Consider the following 15,863-nt stretch of genomic DNA (forward strand, 5'->3'; position numbering starts at 1 on the left):
GGGATCGGAATTTAGTGACTGATTTTTTGCTTTGGTTTTGTTAGCGGCCCCCGAAAGGGGAAAAGACGCTATTAGTTTTGTGCGAAATATCTGTCCGTCTGTCCCGTTTAGATCTGGTAAACTAGAAAAGATATTGAAAATCCGACTTCACAATATTTTAGACCATTCAAAGTTCTGATGCAACGGCTACTTTTTTTTTCCTGAAAGCGAAAATTCTAATTTTTAAAATAAATTATGCAAGCAGCTTTTTAAAGAGAAAAAGCTAATTAGTATGCATTATATGTTAGACCTAATTTAAAACGAATAGTAATCTTATAAACTTTATTTTCGTGAACATTTTTTTGTAAAGCGGAATTTTTTTTTTTTAATTTTTTTTTCTTGAGGATTCGAATATGAGATTGAGCCTTTTCAAAACAATTACATTATTTATTCTGAACCGAGGGTCCCGGGTTCGAATCCTGGTGAAGACTGGGATTTTCAACTTCTGAGTCTACCCAGCTCTAATGGGTACCTGACATTAGTTGGGGAAAAGTAAAGGCGGTTGGTCGTTGTGCTGGCTACATGACACCCTCGTTAACCGTAGGCCACAAAAACAGATGAACTTTACATCATCTGGCCTATAGACCACAAACTAGTTAGGCCAGGTTCACATCTAACTTTACATTCACGTTCACCTATCCTTTGATCTGAGGGACGGTTGGGGCACTACACAAGATCTGTTTACCTTCTTTCTCCATTCTTATCTCTCATTTGTCTTTGATATAATTGCATTCGGATGTTCTTTCTGAAAATATTGAAGCCTACCTGGGTGGACCACTGGTCGTGCGGTTTGCGCGCTGGACTGTCGTTAGGATTTATCGACGGTCGAAGGTTCAAACCCTGCCTGCTCCCATCCCCCGTCGTCCTGCGGGAGGTTTGGACTAGGAAGTAAACTATCTTCAACTCTGAAGGATTATCCGAAATATGTAAAACATTTTACTTGTTTATTTTAGGTGAGATTTTAATACTAAACCATCACTAGCCCCAGCACAGCCAAGAGTTTTGAGTTTAAAACCCCCCTACCAGGGGTTTTTGCAGTTAAATCCTCCTCTTCTATAAAATAAAAAAAAAAAAATGCAAACGACAATTCCCTAATTCCAAAAGCACAGTTACGGAAGAATTTGATTTTAAAACCCCTCCAAAATTTACGATAAACCCCCTCATCATTATAAAGAAAGCAAATTACACACTCTAAAATCTATAAGCGTTGCCAAAGGGATTTTGAGTTTTAAACCCCCCGCCAGCGGGGCTTGAAGCTAAAAAATACATTTTCAATGTAAAAAAAAAAAGAAAATTACGCACTCAAAATGCTATGAGCGTTGCCAAAAGGAGTTTTGAGTTTAAACCACTCTTCAGAAGAGGGGTTTTGATGCTAAAAAATACCTCTTCAATATAAAAAAGCAAATTACACACTAAAACTATTTGAGCGTAACCAAGCCAAATGGGGGGTTTGAGTTTAAATCCCTCTCCTACAGATGACTTTTTTTAAAAGTTTAAAACCCCTCCAGATGGTTTTGAGTTTAAAATCCCTTTACAGAGCGTTTTGAGGTGGAAAATCTCTATCTTCATATATTATTCTAAAGCAAACTACAGTTACCAAATTCTATGACCGTTGCTAAATGGGGTTTTGAATTAAAAAAAACAAAACAACTCCAGAGATTTTTTGGTTTAAAACCCGCAACGGATGATTTTGACAATAAAACTTCCCTTTTCGATATAAAATCTAAAGCAAACTACTGTCACCTAATTTCAAGAGCGTATTCAAGAGAATTTACACATTTCTACCAGTGGGTGTGGGGTGGGGGGCTCCATTAATAAAGTGCAATGAATAGTCATCTGCCGAAATTGAAAAACACTAACTTTGGCTCAACAAAGATGGCTAAGACAGATTTTAGGAGTCAGTTATAGAGATCAGGCAATAATAGTGAAGGGAGGAGTAATGCAATATTAGAATTCTCGGCTCAGAAGTATTTATTTGTGTGTGGCATGTCGATAATAGAGGGCCGTTCTATATAATCACATAACATACTATAATTCATGGACCAAAATTATGTTACGGTAGCGTTAAATTGGGGGGGGGGGGGGGCGGATCAAACAAATATGATATTTGATTTATTTTTTTTGGCACATCGGCACAGTTTAGGCCATGTCGTGCCCATAATCCCTCAAGGGTTATTCCCCCTTCATATTTCAAGAGCTAAATGTTATACAATTCAGTCATTAAAAACAAGGTCCATTCACAGTTCAGATGGTAAAAATAGTAAAAATGTAATGTAAATATCATATATTCACAATTTCTTTGCTCTATCACAGATCAAACCTTGGTAGTCAACTCCTTCTCCAGGATAAAGCCCACCAGTAGTTTCAAGTTGTGTGCTCTAAAATATTTCCCCCTAATATCCTGGCATCTGGAGCAATCAAAGGAGGATATGCTCCACGGTGAGATAAGAGTCATAGTACTCACATAGTGGGGGCTCTTCTTTCTTTTACACAAAGGAGTGCTTGATGTGAGCGTTTGGTTCGCAGGATGCTATTATAAAAAAGGTCTCTAGTCAAAAGTCATAGGGTGGGAATAGGGAATGGATACCGGTGATTTAATTTACTGGCAAAAAATGTTTTTTGTTTGGAAGGCGGGCGTTATGAAGCGGGCCGTTTCAATTCGACGATACATATAAAATTCATGTTTAATTGGTTATGAGTGGGCAATGGGCATTGATACTTGAATTCTCAGACCAGAAGTATGAGTTTCTGTGAAAGTTAGATTTGCATTTTTGATTTTATGACACATCGGCACAACTTAACCCAAGTGATACCTTTCGTTCTATTTGTTATTTCTATTATTCAACAAGTACCGTAGGAATATTAGAAACCATATGGCTATACACGTTACTGTTGAAGTATTAAAATAAGTGTATAATTGAAACATACGTTCATTAAAGGTCGATTGCGTTCAAGATGCAAAGGTCGGTGTGACGATACGAAACTTGCATGCAAAAGTTCATTTGAGTTTTTCCCAGCAAACCGTGAGAAACTTTAATTTTTAACATAAAACAATTATTTTCTTGTCCACCCATAACTAATTTCTTGTAGGATTTATCCCCCCTCGCACGTTTCTCACGGGACGGATCTCGACGTAAAACATTAACTAGCCTCTCGAGGGCTAACTTTTAATTATTGACCGCTGGACAGGTGACCAGCACACAATGAAGTCGCTGCACCAGCGCTACACGCCGCGGCCTAATAACTTTTCACATCTACCCCCCCCCCCCCGCAGGATACACATCGCTCTAAGAATAGCATTGCACTCGGGCTGGACAGATACATATTCGCTTAAGACTTTACTCGCACGGTAAGCAACGAATATTGACCATAAATCTGACCTGACGCCTGACATCTCCGGTACATCAATACATGTGAGAAAATCAGCTAGCTTTCTTCCCTACCCGTTAAACGAAAAGTCCCATCTATATATAGAGAGAGACCAAAGCATTCCAAGTTAGGCCCGCTAGGATTCATACAGACTCCTCTGTTAGGAAGTTTAGTTGTGAGGTTTCATTAAGGACAAACGGCCTGGTTGCTACCCCTGAATGCTACCCCTGATTGCTACCCCTGGTTGCTACACCCAACTGCTATAACTACCTTCGATGAAGTCCAGTAGGGAATCGGCTCCGGCGCCATTATCCCGTTGATGGTTAGAAAGGCTTTTATCCAACCACCAGGCCTGGACATGGGGCTCTTCACCCCTGTCCTGTCTGAGGGCACCCAACGGTAGGCGGCCATATTGGTTGACTGACTGGTAAAACCGGGCCGTGCCGTGTACACAGCGCACCGTCCTCGCTCTTTGCCCACTCGCTATAAGTGGCCGAGAGCAGCGCTAACTGCGGGGAGCTTGTCTCATATTCCTATACTGTAACCGCCACAGTTCCGTGCGAGGGTCGCCACTCCAGGCTCCTGGTACTGATGACGACCCCCTTTGTGGAACGGCGTGGCGGACTTTTTGGACTGGGTTGCAGGTTACTTGTTCCATCCCCACCCCGAGTGAGATAAAAAAACAAAAGCTCACCCAGGGAGACCTGCTAGAAGGCCTGGTTCGCTACTCGTTCTTAGCCTGTCCAGATCCACCTCTGGATGTTTCCACCGGAGGGCCACGCTGAGGCGACGGGTAGCTGGAAATCCTCCGGGCTATAACTACCAGATCTCCATAGAAAGCTGTAACCGGAGCAGACCACACCAGATACCCCCCTCCCCCAATTACATACCTGTTAGCAAGAAGGCATTGCCTACTGTCCTTGGCCCTATCATATTGCCCAGTGTCCACAGTGCCCTATACTGCCCAGTATCATCTGCACAGTGCCCGGCCCAAACTGTCCACTGCCCAATAGCTATTGCCTAATGCCGACAGATCAGAGCAACCTTCGCAACAGAAGATAAACTGGTGTTGAGTTAACACGGCTCTCTACGAGCTAGAGACCACAGCTGAGAGATCACCCCACTACAACTTAGTCTGCAGCACCAACCCTCTCTACTGCTAAACAGGCAGCGGCCTCACCCTAGAGCCAGTTTGCCTACAGCATAGAGACTACCCCGAGCCGACGTCCTAAGACAGAGCCGGATGACTCATCCTTCTGAGTGCCAGTCCTACGACCGCCAGAAGACGACCCACGGGCTAGCAGCTAAGAAAATAAGTAGCAGACATAGGAACATTCTTCTCCTCCATCACTCAATAATTAGCAATCCATGATGAACAGTTATGTTTGATATTAGCACCTTCATTTCATTTCTTAATTATAATTTTATTCGATCATTTTTCTTTTGTAAACTTTCATTCATTCAATTATTTTTATTTATAAACTTATAATATTGGTCTGTTCTTACTGTTAGTTGCGGTGTGCCTGTACAAAATCTTATATGTGAGCGGGATAAAATTAATCAAATTTCCCCTAGACCTAAACAAACAAGCCATATATTAACTAATTAACATCTCGTCACAGTCGGTCCACTGAGCGAAAATAATCGACTTCAATAAATTACGCGAAATTAATTATTTTATTTTTGCCACATCCAAAGCCCTGCCTGCACCACGCGAAGTTGAATTATTCAACAGGTTGTTCATATTGGCTTATTTGTCACTTTGATGCATTCAAATCTCGTGATGCAACTTAAACAACCGCTGATCAGATATCACTAGATAAAGTGATCTACTCTTTAGTCTGGCTGTACATCGCCAATATTTGGTAGCCACTAGCCTATGAGCTCAATAGGGGAGCAAAAAGAAATATAAGCTTTAGGAGGAAAAAACAAATGCATGAGTTTTAGATTAAGATGTTTGTGACAAGGTGGATTAAAATGTGGCCGTTTTGGGTGTCTAGGGGGTTTTATAATTTGAGGACTCACACTTTTAGATACTGTTGTAAACCTGGTGGTGACACAGATGGGGGTAGTGCTGTGTGTTTTTAGCCTACCCAAATCGCCGCAGGACGAGCGGTCAACCGTGACCAGTGACAGTACACGCCAGTGCGGCGAGGACCAGTGTAGTAAATATTACGCACGCAAGTCACGGGCGAAAGTGATCAACTGGATTGGTCAAGAAGGTTCGAGGCCAGTAGAGACACTATATAAGAGCGAGTGTGTCAGAATCACTTCACTTCACGTTACCTCGCAATGTGACCAGTACGAGGCGAAGTTAGAAACAGCACTGTGTGTGAAGTCAGGCGGAGCAAGACTAGGTTTTTGTAAAGACAGTGTAATATTGTTGCCAACTGTACAGTGTTGTAATGTATTTGAAATTAAATTGCTACTGTTACTTTGGAGCTCTGAGTTGTGGGGTTCTTTAAGTTCGTTGTGTCGTGTGGTGCAGTTGGAAGAGAGCCTGGATAGTAGGAGAGATCGTAACAATACATAAGGCACAGCGTTTAAAATGCAGGCTACAAATATTTCTCTCTGTGGCATTTTACATCTCGAGAGAGGATCTTTTTCCTTTGCCACTTCTTGTGTGACTAAAGAGGCCAATCCTTGATACACAGCTGCGGTCACAGGTTGTGCACCGTTGCATTTTCAGACTTCTTTCTGTTGCTGTTGTGTATAGCATCTGCAATCCAAGACCCTTCCTTTATGCGCTCTCTCTCCATGTGGATCTATCCAGTGCCACTTTTCCCGCGTCCAGAGACATGACGTTAAACTGCGCTCCTCTTTCCTTAGCACTTTTGGAGCTCAAAAGTGCCCTACTTCTTTTCTAGCATTGTGTCTGCCTCGTCTTTTACTCAGTCTGCCTTCATTGATCATCACTCTGTCTCCTTATCTCTAAATATCTCACTACGTCCTAGACCAGTCCGTTTGCCGTGGACTGCGACGTGTAAGGGGGGATAAAGAGATCCTGGTGTTTGAGTGGTGGCTATCTGAGGATAAGCCACCACAACACAAAAGACCTAGAGCCCGCTCTGGGTCAATCGGCTGGTCATACCGAGCTACCAGCATAGGTCTACCAGCATAGGTCTTCGACCTATGCTGGAGGGCGGTGGCTGGAGGGTCAATCAGGGAGCTGCTGTATCGGACACATGTCCGATGCAGCAGCTGACTGAGTATAGCACCTGTGTAGCCCTGGCGGGCTCATTCTGGACTTCCGAATGGCCCGTCCCCTTGTTGGACTCGATGGCGGGTGGGGAGCACAGGTGCCGAATTAACAACCCAAGGGCCAATTCGGCTTGACAAAGACCTACGCCCAGGCTGTTGCTAAGATAGGAAGATCCATAGCCACACAGACGGACACATTGACCCCACCACCCCATCCTCCTCCTCCAACTCAGAAGAAAACACTGCCAAAGAACACACCTCTGAAGAAACAAGAAAGCCCTGTTTTGTCATGCTAAAGAACAGGTTCTCTGTGCTCGCTGAAGAGAGCATGGAGACTGAGCAGCATGTCAAAACCAATACTCCGGGAGAACCCGGAGACATCATGTCTGACACAGGTTCTCCCAAGAGAACCCAGCCAGACACCCCAACCTCTACCGAATTAGAGGTTGACCAACTCCCTAAGGGGAGAAATCAAAGCGGAGAGGATGTCCGAAGTGAGAGAGGAGGAAATGACCTCCGCTCCAACCAGAGGGATCTCCCCTCTCCAGAGACAAAGACTTCCACCAAAAGGGGGTTGTCCTCCTCTCCATCCAAACCCAAGAATAAAAATACCAAGGTCACTGGAATAAAGGGAAACCTCTCCAGGGGCCTCCCAAGGCCAAATAGCTCCAAGTAGGTCATCTAGAATAAGCCATGGATTTCAGAATTGTAGAGTGGAATTGTAGAGGCCTTAAGGCCAATTACGAGGAAATGCAGCTACTGATGGACTCTGAGATTCCTGTAGCTGTCTGCTTACAGGAAACATTTCTGAAAGATTGCATCAGCTTCCGAAGCTACCGTGCTTATAGCAAGAATGTTGAGGATGCAGAGAGAGCATCAGGTGGAGTCTGTATCCTTGTGAAGGATAGCATCCCCCATGAGAGGGTAGAACTACAGACCACACTACAGGCCGTAGTAGCTAGGATAACCCTTCACAAGGTTATCACTTGCTGCAGCCTGTATCTACCACCAGGCACTCCATTAAACCCAACAGACATAGAGGACCTATTGAAACAACTCCCCCGACCTTATTTAATCCTTGGGGATTTCAACGCCCATAACACGATATGGGGATCCAAAAATACCGACTCAAGGTCGTATGCTGGAGGATATCTTCCTCCAACATGATTTATGCACACTTAATGATGCATCACCGACCTACTTGCACCCAGGAACTGGATCACTCACATGCTTTCGACTCCATATTTAACCCCACAGAGGTAGAATTATACAATCGAAGGCCTAACGTCATACAACCGTTGAGCCTTCGAATGAGAGAACCTATCCAAAAATTTAACCCCACCCATTGACCAAATCTCTAAAATAGAAACCCCTCAGAATCCTCCTTGGCTAATGAATAAACCCAAATTAAATTTATCCCTCCTTAATTTCAAAAAAGAAAATACAGACCCAAGCATACTACAAGTCCACTTTAGGGAACTGCAGGAGAGCTACGGAGATTGTGGCACCATCTACACAGACGAATCCAAAATGGATGGAAAGGTCGCGTGCGCCTGCTCCTTTCGGAACAAAACAATCTCCTGTAGACTCCCCGATGGCTGCTCCATCTTTACGGCCGAATAGCATGCAATATCGCTTGCACTTATGACCGTTAAAGCATCAGAAAGGAGGAAATTTATAATCTGCTCCGACTCCAAATATGCATTGCAAGCTTTGGGGCGGATGAAGACTGACATCCCATTTGTACATAAGAGCCTGAAGCTGTTGGACCAAATAACAGCCGACTGTAGGGATGTCACCTTCATCTGGGTCCCATCCCATGTTGGCATTCAGGGAAACGAAGCCGCAGACAGAGAAGCAAAGAGAGCCCTAAATCATGCGGTGTCAGGAACCCAAATTCCCTACTCGGACCTGAGACAAAGTATTGCCTCTGCCATTTATCGAGAGTGGCAGAACCAATGGGAGGCTGAGACTCACAGTAAATTCAGGCAGATTGTGGCGGATGTCAGGTGGCGGCCCACATCTAAGGGTCTGACAAGGCGTGGTAGCACGACCATGTCCAGACGTAGGATTGGCCACACCTACATCACGCACTCTTTTGTACTGAAGAGAGAGGAGCCCCCACTTTGTGAGTACTGTGACTCTCGCCTCACCGTGGAACATATCCTCGTTGATTGCCCCAGACACCAGGATGTCAGGGCGAAATATTTTAGAGCCACTAATTTAAAAACACTATTTGATAATGTCGACCCTGGGAAGGTACTGGGATTTATCCGGGAAGTGGGGCTATCTACGAAGATCTGATTTATGAATTTGTGAACATGCACTATTTACATTAGATTTTTACCAAATATTTAAATTTTTACTACCTTTACTATTTTAACTGTGAATAGACCTTGATTTTAATGATATGACTGTATAGAATCTGGCCCTTGTTGTTTAGAGAGAGAGAGTAGTCCTTAAGGGACTGCAGGCACTACATAGCCTAAATTGTACCGATGTGCCTCAAATAAAAAATCAAATGAAATCACCACTTTTCCCCAGCTGCTAGTGTCAATTTTGAAGAGCTTCATGTCGCGTTTGCATACATCCGTATACCGTAAAAGTGAGCGACCAGCGGCTCTCCTGCCTTCTGTTAGATCATCATACAGAATGTCTTGTGGAGGTCGACCTACAAAGCGTCTGTTGCTGATAACACAGCGGATGTCCTGGCATCCTGCTCTTCGTAGCACTTCCTCATTGGTTATTTTATCTTGCCACCTTTTTTAAAGATCGCATTAGCAAAGTGCTCATCACACAGGTCCGGTCTGGTAAGCGTTAGTATTAATAGTCATCAATATATTGTCCCACACTCTTTTCTTCAACCGTGACATGGTGCCCATTGCTCTGGCTATCCTGTTGTTAACGTCTTTATCTAGTAGAGCGGTGACCCGACAAAATAGCGCGAACAAAATAGCGCGTACAAAATAGAACCGACAAAATAGCGCGGACTTCTATAAGATGTGTATAAAAGTACCGGATTTATGTAAGTAAATAATAATGATTTTTAAATGTGGTAACCCTGTTCAAGGGTTAGGTATGTTGATGTGTGTGTTACACATGTCTCATAGTATAACTAGAAATCTTGATTATCTTTGATCAAAGCAGGGCGAACTTAAGCGTGTCAGGATTAGTTAAGCTGGCAATCACTTAATGTTTGTTTAATCTCATTTGTTCCACCTTCCAATGTAAATACTGAGAAGATCTCGATGACCTTGGCCAGATGTTGTAGAAAATTTCTATGACTATCGAGGACGAAACCGAGAGTGAATCCAAGATTTCCGATAGCATTATGGAATGTTAGAGATCGTGTAGAGGACAATCTACCACGAACAAACAATTCAGTGGAGGGATGGCACCATGCATTTCAGCTGTCTATTGACGGTCATCACCCTAATGAGTTAATCTCTCACGTCCTCAAAGAACAGGAGAACACTGAGAACAAGATTGCGCTATTTTATCTGCACTATTTTGTTCGCGTTGTTTTGTCGACGCTATTTTGTCTGCGCTGTTTTGTCAGGGTACCCAGTAGAGCATAGTTGGATATGATGGAGCCAACATAGCAAAAATGGTCAACAATTTCTAGTGATTCGCCATTAATAGTTACGTGAGGTGCAGTATTTGTGTTCGAATTACTATCTTAGTCTTGCTTTGACTAATATTTAAGCTGAACTTCTGGCAAGCAGCAGATAGTTTGTCAACCAGAGACTAAAGCTAACTATAAGAATCAGCCACAATAGCCGCATCATCAGAATACAAGAGATCCCTGTATATTCCTAACCTTGGTTTTTGCCCGCAGCCTTGATGCATTAAATAGTTTTCCAGAAGATCTTTTATGGAGAAATACACCTTCGTTGATGTCGTTGTACACATGATGCAGTAGGCAGGAGAAGAATATGCTAAACAGAGTAGAGGCGAGCACACATCCCTGCTTAACACCACTGCTAACCTCTAAAGGTGCTGATTGAGATCCATAGAATTTCACAGTACATTTTGTTTTCACGTGAAAGCACTCAATGAACTTTAGTAGTTTGGGAGGGCAACCTATTTTCTTTACGAGTTTGAAAAAGCCACTTCTACTGACCATATCGAAGGCTTTAGTCAGATCAACAAAAACAATGTAGTAGTGGTAGAGAGGATATCATGTCTATGGTGGATCTACCACTAATAAAATCCACATTGAGACTCTAGGTAGACTCTAGAAGCTATCACTTGCAGCCTGGATAGTGCCACTCTTACAAAGATTTTGCCAACTTTGCTGAGATACCCCTAGAATTGTTGCAGTCACTCCGATCTCCCTTGAACAAATCTGGCCAAAAAATGACGGATCAAACCAAGCAGCTATAACGATGGACAGAACACTACCTCGATGTCTATGCAACACAGAATACAGTTGACGATGCCGCCCTGGCTTCTCTACCAGATCTTCCAATATTGCATGCCTAGATGTACTTCCGAGCCTTGGTGATCTCAAAAAAGCAATTAACTGCATGAAAAGTAGAAAATCTCCAGGGATTGATGGCATCCAAGCGGAAGTAGTTAAGGTCAAAGAATTACTCCTGCTCCCTGAACTCTATAATCTCCTCTGCCGCTGCTGGTCATGTCCCACCGGATATGCGTGATGCAAACATAGTCACATTTTGTTTTACCTCTTTGTTAGCAGTTTTGAAGGCTTGTAAAGATTTTGGATTAGGCTATGCCGTGTGAGAGAGGTGTGCAGATCGCTTTTTCTCAATGCAAGGTTCCATATGAGCTAGATTCGGCTCAAATTAGTCTACATTTTTTGTGCTTTTGAGGACCAAAGGCAGTAATTGCTGAACTTTAGATTACATCTCTTACTTTCTCCCATCTGATAGAGATGTCTTCTTCATCACTTATCGAGGGGATTGAACTGTTCAGAATTCGCCAAAGTGTGCAGACTTCACTGGGTCACCTACATGGTTGATATTAATTCGCCTAGTTCTAGGTTGACTGGAAGTATAAGCCTTCTTGAGAAGTAGTTTGATCTTGCTTAGCACTAGTGAATGGTCTGAGTTACAGTCCGCACTATGGTATGAGGGGGTGTGGATGACACTTTTCAGATCCATCCTTCGAGTGATGCAGATGTCAAGCTGTCCAAATGATGTATGAAGCGTCTAGTGTGGTAGCTTAACTTGCTGCCACCAAGATGTGAGGCTGGCATGGGCCGTCCGCGTGCGGACACGCCCTGCTGCCCACAAACAAACCCCTATCTATAAATCAATAGCCGCACTGCCTTGTGTATGTCCCTGTGAGGTCTAAGGCTAAGGGGAAAAAAACTAACAGAAAATCCGGTCTTAGTGCCCGGTAGGCGAGGGGACAGTAGAGGACAAAGACAGATTCTTTCAAGCTCTGGAGGACGTAATTAAAAACATTCTCAAGTCTAAACACCTCTATCTTAATGGAGACTTTAATGCCCGTGTTGGTGAGGGAAATGATGCGTGGGCAAAATGCTTGGGACCTCATGGTGTTGGCAAAATCAAGGACAATGGCAAAAGGCTACTCGAGTTCTGTAGTTCTGATGATTTGCGGGTCTCTCTTTGGACAAAGACTGGACTGACTGGCGCGTCCTTAGCGGGCTGTGTCGGGCGGACTGGTTGGCGTCCACGAGCTAGGGTCTAACTAGCCCGTTCCCTGGTGCGTTAGTGGAGGAATTCGCCGCGAAAAATGGTTGTTCCATTAGTGGGAATGTCAAAAAACGTGCGCCACCCCACTCCTGTCCTGCAGGAAACTTATATGCCAAACTGTGGTGGTGATTGCTGGGGCAGGTTTCTTCCTTGCCCTCTGTGGCGACATAAGTATAGGCAATGCACGCTGCTGCATTAGAGCAGTAACTAAGGCCACCAACGGCCTTAACCATACATCTATGACAAGTACAGACACGAAAAAAAGCCGGCACGAGCAGACCCGAACAGGCTCCGCGCCCCAGGTTGTGGGCGTCAGGCCTAAGCACGAAACGTCCACTACTGGTCGCCCCGCGACGTTGATGAGGGGGAATTTGTCAGGTCGTGACAAATGGGCTAAAATTCCTCCACCAAAGTCCTCTTCTCAACGAACACTGCATTCGTACCTCCTTCGGAGGTCCGATTCGAACAAGGTTGATGGAAGTCAGCCACAACCTCCTGTCGATAAAGATATATGACTGGAAGCAAAACAGTGACGAGAGCCCCCGGCTCTCAAACAACCAAACCTGACACTAGTGGAACCCAACCCATCCCAGGAACTAAGCCCTTAAACACTAGGTCCCTCTTGATTTTACAAATAAACATCCGTGGGGTAATACCCAAGAAGTTAGAGGTCTCAAAACTCCTCCACGAGAGGGCAATAGATGTGGCATTACTACAAGAGACACTAACTGGCAAACGTAATGCCAGTATCACCGGTTATACTGCATTTAAGTGCAAGTGCACAGACTGCCGGGGGCTCATAACCTACGTACGCAACAATCTGGTTGCTACACTATTCCCCGGTCCACGAGTGCGCGGGCGTACCGACGCCATCCCCTTCGACATACACAAACTAGGGCGTAAACACACGGTAACTAATCTGTACAACCCTACCCCCCCCCCCAAGCATGAAATCTGCCTCGAAGTTGACTGTACAAATATCAACTCTCATAATATCATCGCGGGCGATTTCAATGCAAAGTCTCCACAGTGGGTGTGACAAGTTGGATTAATATTTGGCCGTTTTGGGTGTCTCGGGGATTTTATAGTTTGAGAACCCTCACTTGCACATATAATCTACAGGCACAGCGTTATAATGCAGGCAACAAATACTATATTTAGATGTAAAACTATGTACAGTTTATTATACAAAAGATAATTAAAAGGTGAAATGCCGTACAGTTGTTAGGATGGGAGCTAACGTATTTACATATATTGGACTATCATCATTAGATTTGAGAACCAAGTGGTATGAGTGTCATTAGGCGGGTTGCTTAGCTTTTGGTCCGGTGCTGCACTGATGAGACGGGTGTGGCTGGTAGTGATGCTGTCTGCTTGTAGGCTGGCGTAGTTGATCCAGGCTCCGGTTGCAGTCCAACGTTGTAAGGTTGCAGAGCTAAGCTACGTCTACCATTCAGTCAAGCCAGTGACGAGTCTGTGGCTAGCGTTGTTACTTGGACTCTTGAAGGATGAGTAGGACTGATGTCTGCAGATCTCGTGCCAACCAATCTGTTATCAGCTTTGGGTTGCTAAGATTTCAGGCGGATGTAGCCTATAGATAAAAGCTGCAACGATATGATGTATACGTCGGTTTAGCCATAATGATAACACTGGGAGGTAGATGCCTTTCCGTGAAGGACATCTTCAGACTGATGTAGAGAAACTATAAGCTAGTTTCATAAATATCAAAGGGAAGTAACAAATGAATATAGTGTCCCATCAAGGGAGATAACAATAATAATGGGAACTCCCATAAAGGAAAATAACAAACAGTAATAAGTGATATATGATAAGTAATACAAGTGATGTTCACCAGTCACGGTGAATGGCAAGTACATACATCGCTTAGATAAATGAGAGGAAAGAGGAAGGGGAGATCAACGTCCGATACTCGCCCATGCTCTCACATAAGTAAACATAGAGCATAAGTAATTACATACTCAGTAATAAGACATGTTTACAGAAATGTTTTGATAATTCCCTGCCAAGGAATTAATCAATGATAATATTTTGAAGGCTCGTGCTGAGCGCTAATATATCAGAGTTGAATTAATAAAAGTTAAAGAGCTAAATACATCTGGTAAGAATTGTTAATAAATTCTAGTCCATATGGTTTGAACATTTAGCCACAAAAGTCATGATATAAAATATAAGTATACAGTAATCTACTTACATTATCCATGATAAGAATGTACAAATATGTACACAAATAATGTAGTAATAAATGCACAAATATATGTACACATCACTAAGTAAAATGATTCTCAAGCACTTTACAAAGTTACATACCACCAATCCAAAGTGAAATAAGGGAATGAAAATAGTCCAGAGCTCAAGCAAGAGATAGATGTGCTCCCTGTCAGCTCTCCAGTGAGAATGAGATCGAACGATGAAGTTTTGTCCATATACACGTGGAGAGGGGGGTGAGTGGCGGGAGATAAGTGCAAAGGTGGTCTAGACTATCTGGCGTCTTTTGACAAAGGAATCCCCGCTTGACCGTGACGAGAGTTTCCGGGATATAGACATTGTGCGAAGGCGCGAGTTGAAAGTCCAGGAAATTCGCCTAGGTGGCGTAGAGGATATGAAAGGGGGGGGGGAGGATAATCAGAGCTCGGCCAGATGAAGGGAGATTATACCTTGATAATATCTAGCGCTAGACGATCGGGGGGATCGCTGCCCAAGGTGTTGAGTTGAATAGGGCTCTTTGAAGTGACCAGCCGCTCCCGAAAAAGGGGGGGGGGAGATCAACGGATGTTTGCCAAGATAGATGAAGGGGGGGGGGGAATGTACCCTTGTCAAGAGTCTAGTGTAGCACTTGTCAAGGTGGGGATAGTAAATGCGACGACGGTGCCTAGGGAGGTAGGGGTTGGATTGGAGGGGTGTTGGTGATGTTTAAGCTCTTGATTGGCTAAATTAGTACAACTGATGATTAATAACGCGTAAATAAATTGATTAAATGCTTAGAACTGAGTGATACCTTGAGTGAGCTAAACGGTTTGTCACAGTGGGGCTATGACGTAATTGATTCGTCAGGACATAAAATACATGATCTCTTCAATAATTCTATTTTTTTCTGTTTACAAAATAAACATACTCCCCCAACATTATACAATACTGGTAATGGCAGCAAATCCAGACCCGACCTCACTCTAATTACAACAAACTTAGATTCTCATACACAATTTCAGGTCCTGGACGATATTGGGAGTGACCATAGGCCCTTATTGATCACAATTGTCCTTTCAGAGGCCAGGGGTGTAGTCCCAAAAGTACCGCGGAAGTGGAGCTATACCAAGGCGAACTGGCCAGCGTACGAGGCAGCAGTCGACGCTGCCCTAATGAATTTAGCGGTGGAGGAGAAATACGTCGATACCACCTACTGCGAAATAACAGCAGCAATGTTGGGTGCGGCCAAGAGGTTTGTCCCGCGGAATTATCCTAGCGTTAGGCAAAAATGCGTTTGGTCTCAGGATTTGAACAAGCTGGTCCTGAGACGCAAACGAGCCCGGAGGCTCGCTGAAAGGAAGGGTA

At 43.8% G+C, this 15,863-nt stretch overlaps 1 protein-coding gene across 4 annotated transcripts in view; it reads right to left on the reverse strand.

Moving 5' to 3' along the window:
- LOC106079668 (polycystic kidney disease protein 1-like 1) overlaps nt 1-15,863 on the reverse strand; it is a 360,015-nt gene that overhangs the window by 258,692 nt on the left and 85,460 nt on the right. The gene's annotated exons all lie outside the window — the stretch shown is intronic.

The sequence above is a fragment of the Biomphalaria glabrata genome, chromosome 18 (assembly GCF_947242115.1).
Source record: "Biomphalaria glabrata chromosome 18, xgBioGlab47.1, whole genome shotgun sequence".
NCBI lineage: Eukaryota > Metazoa > Mollusca > Gastropoda > Planorbidae > Biomphalaria > Biomphalaria glabrata.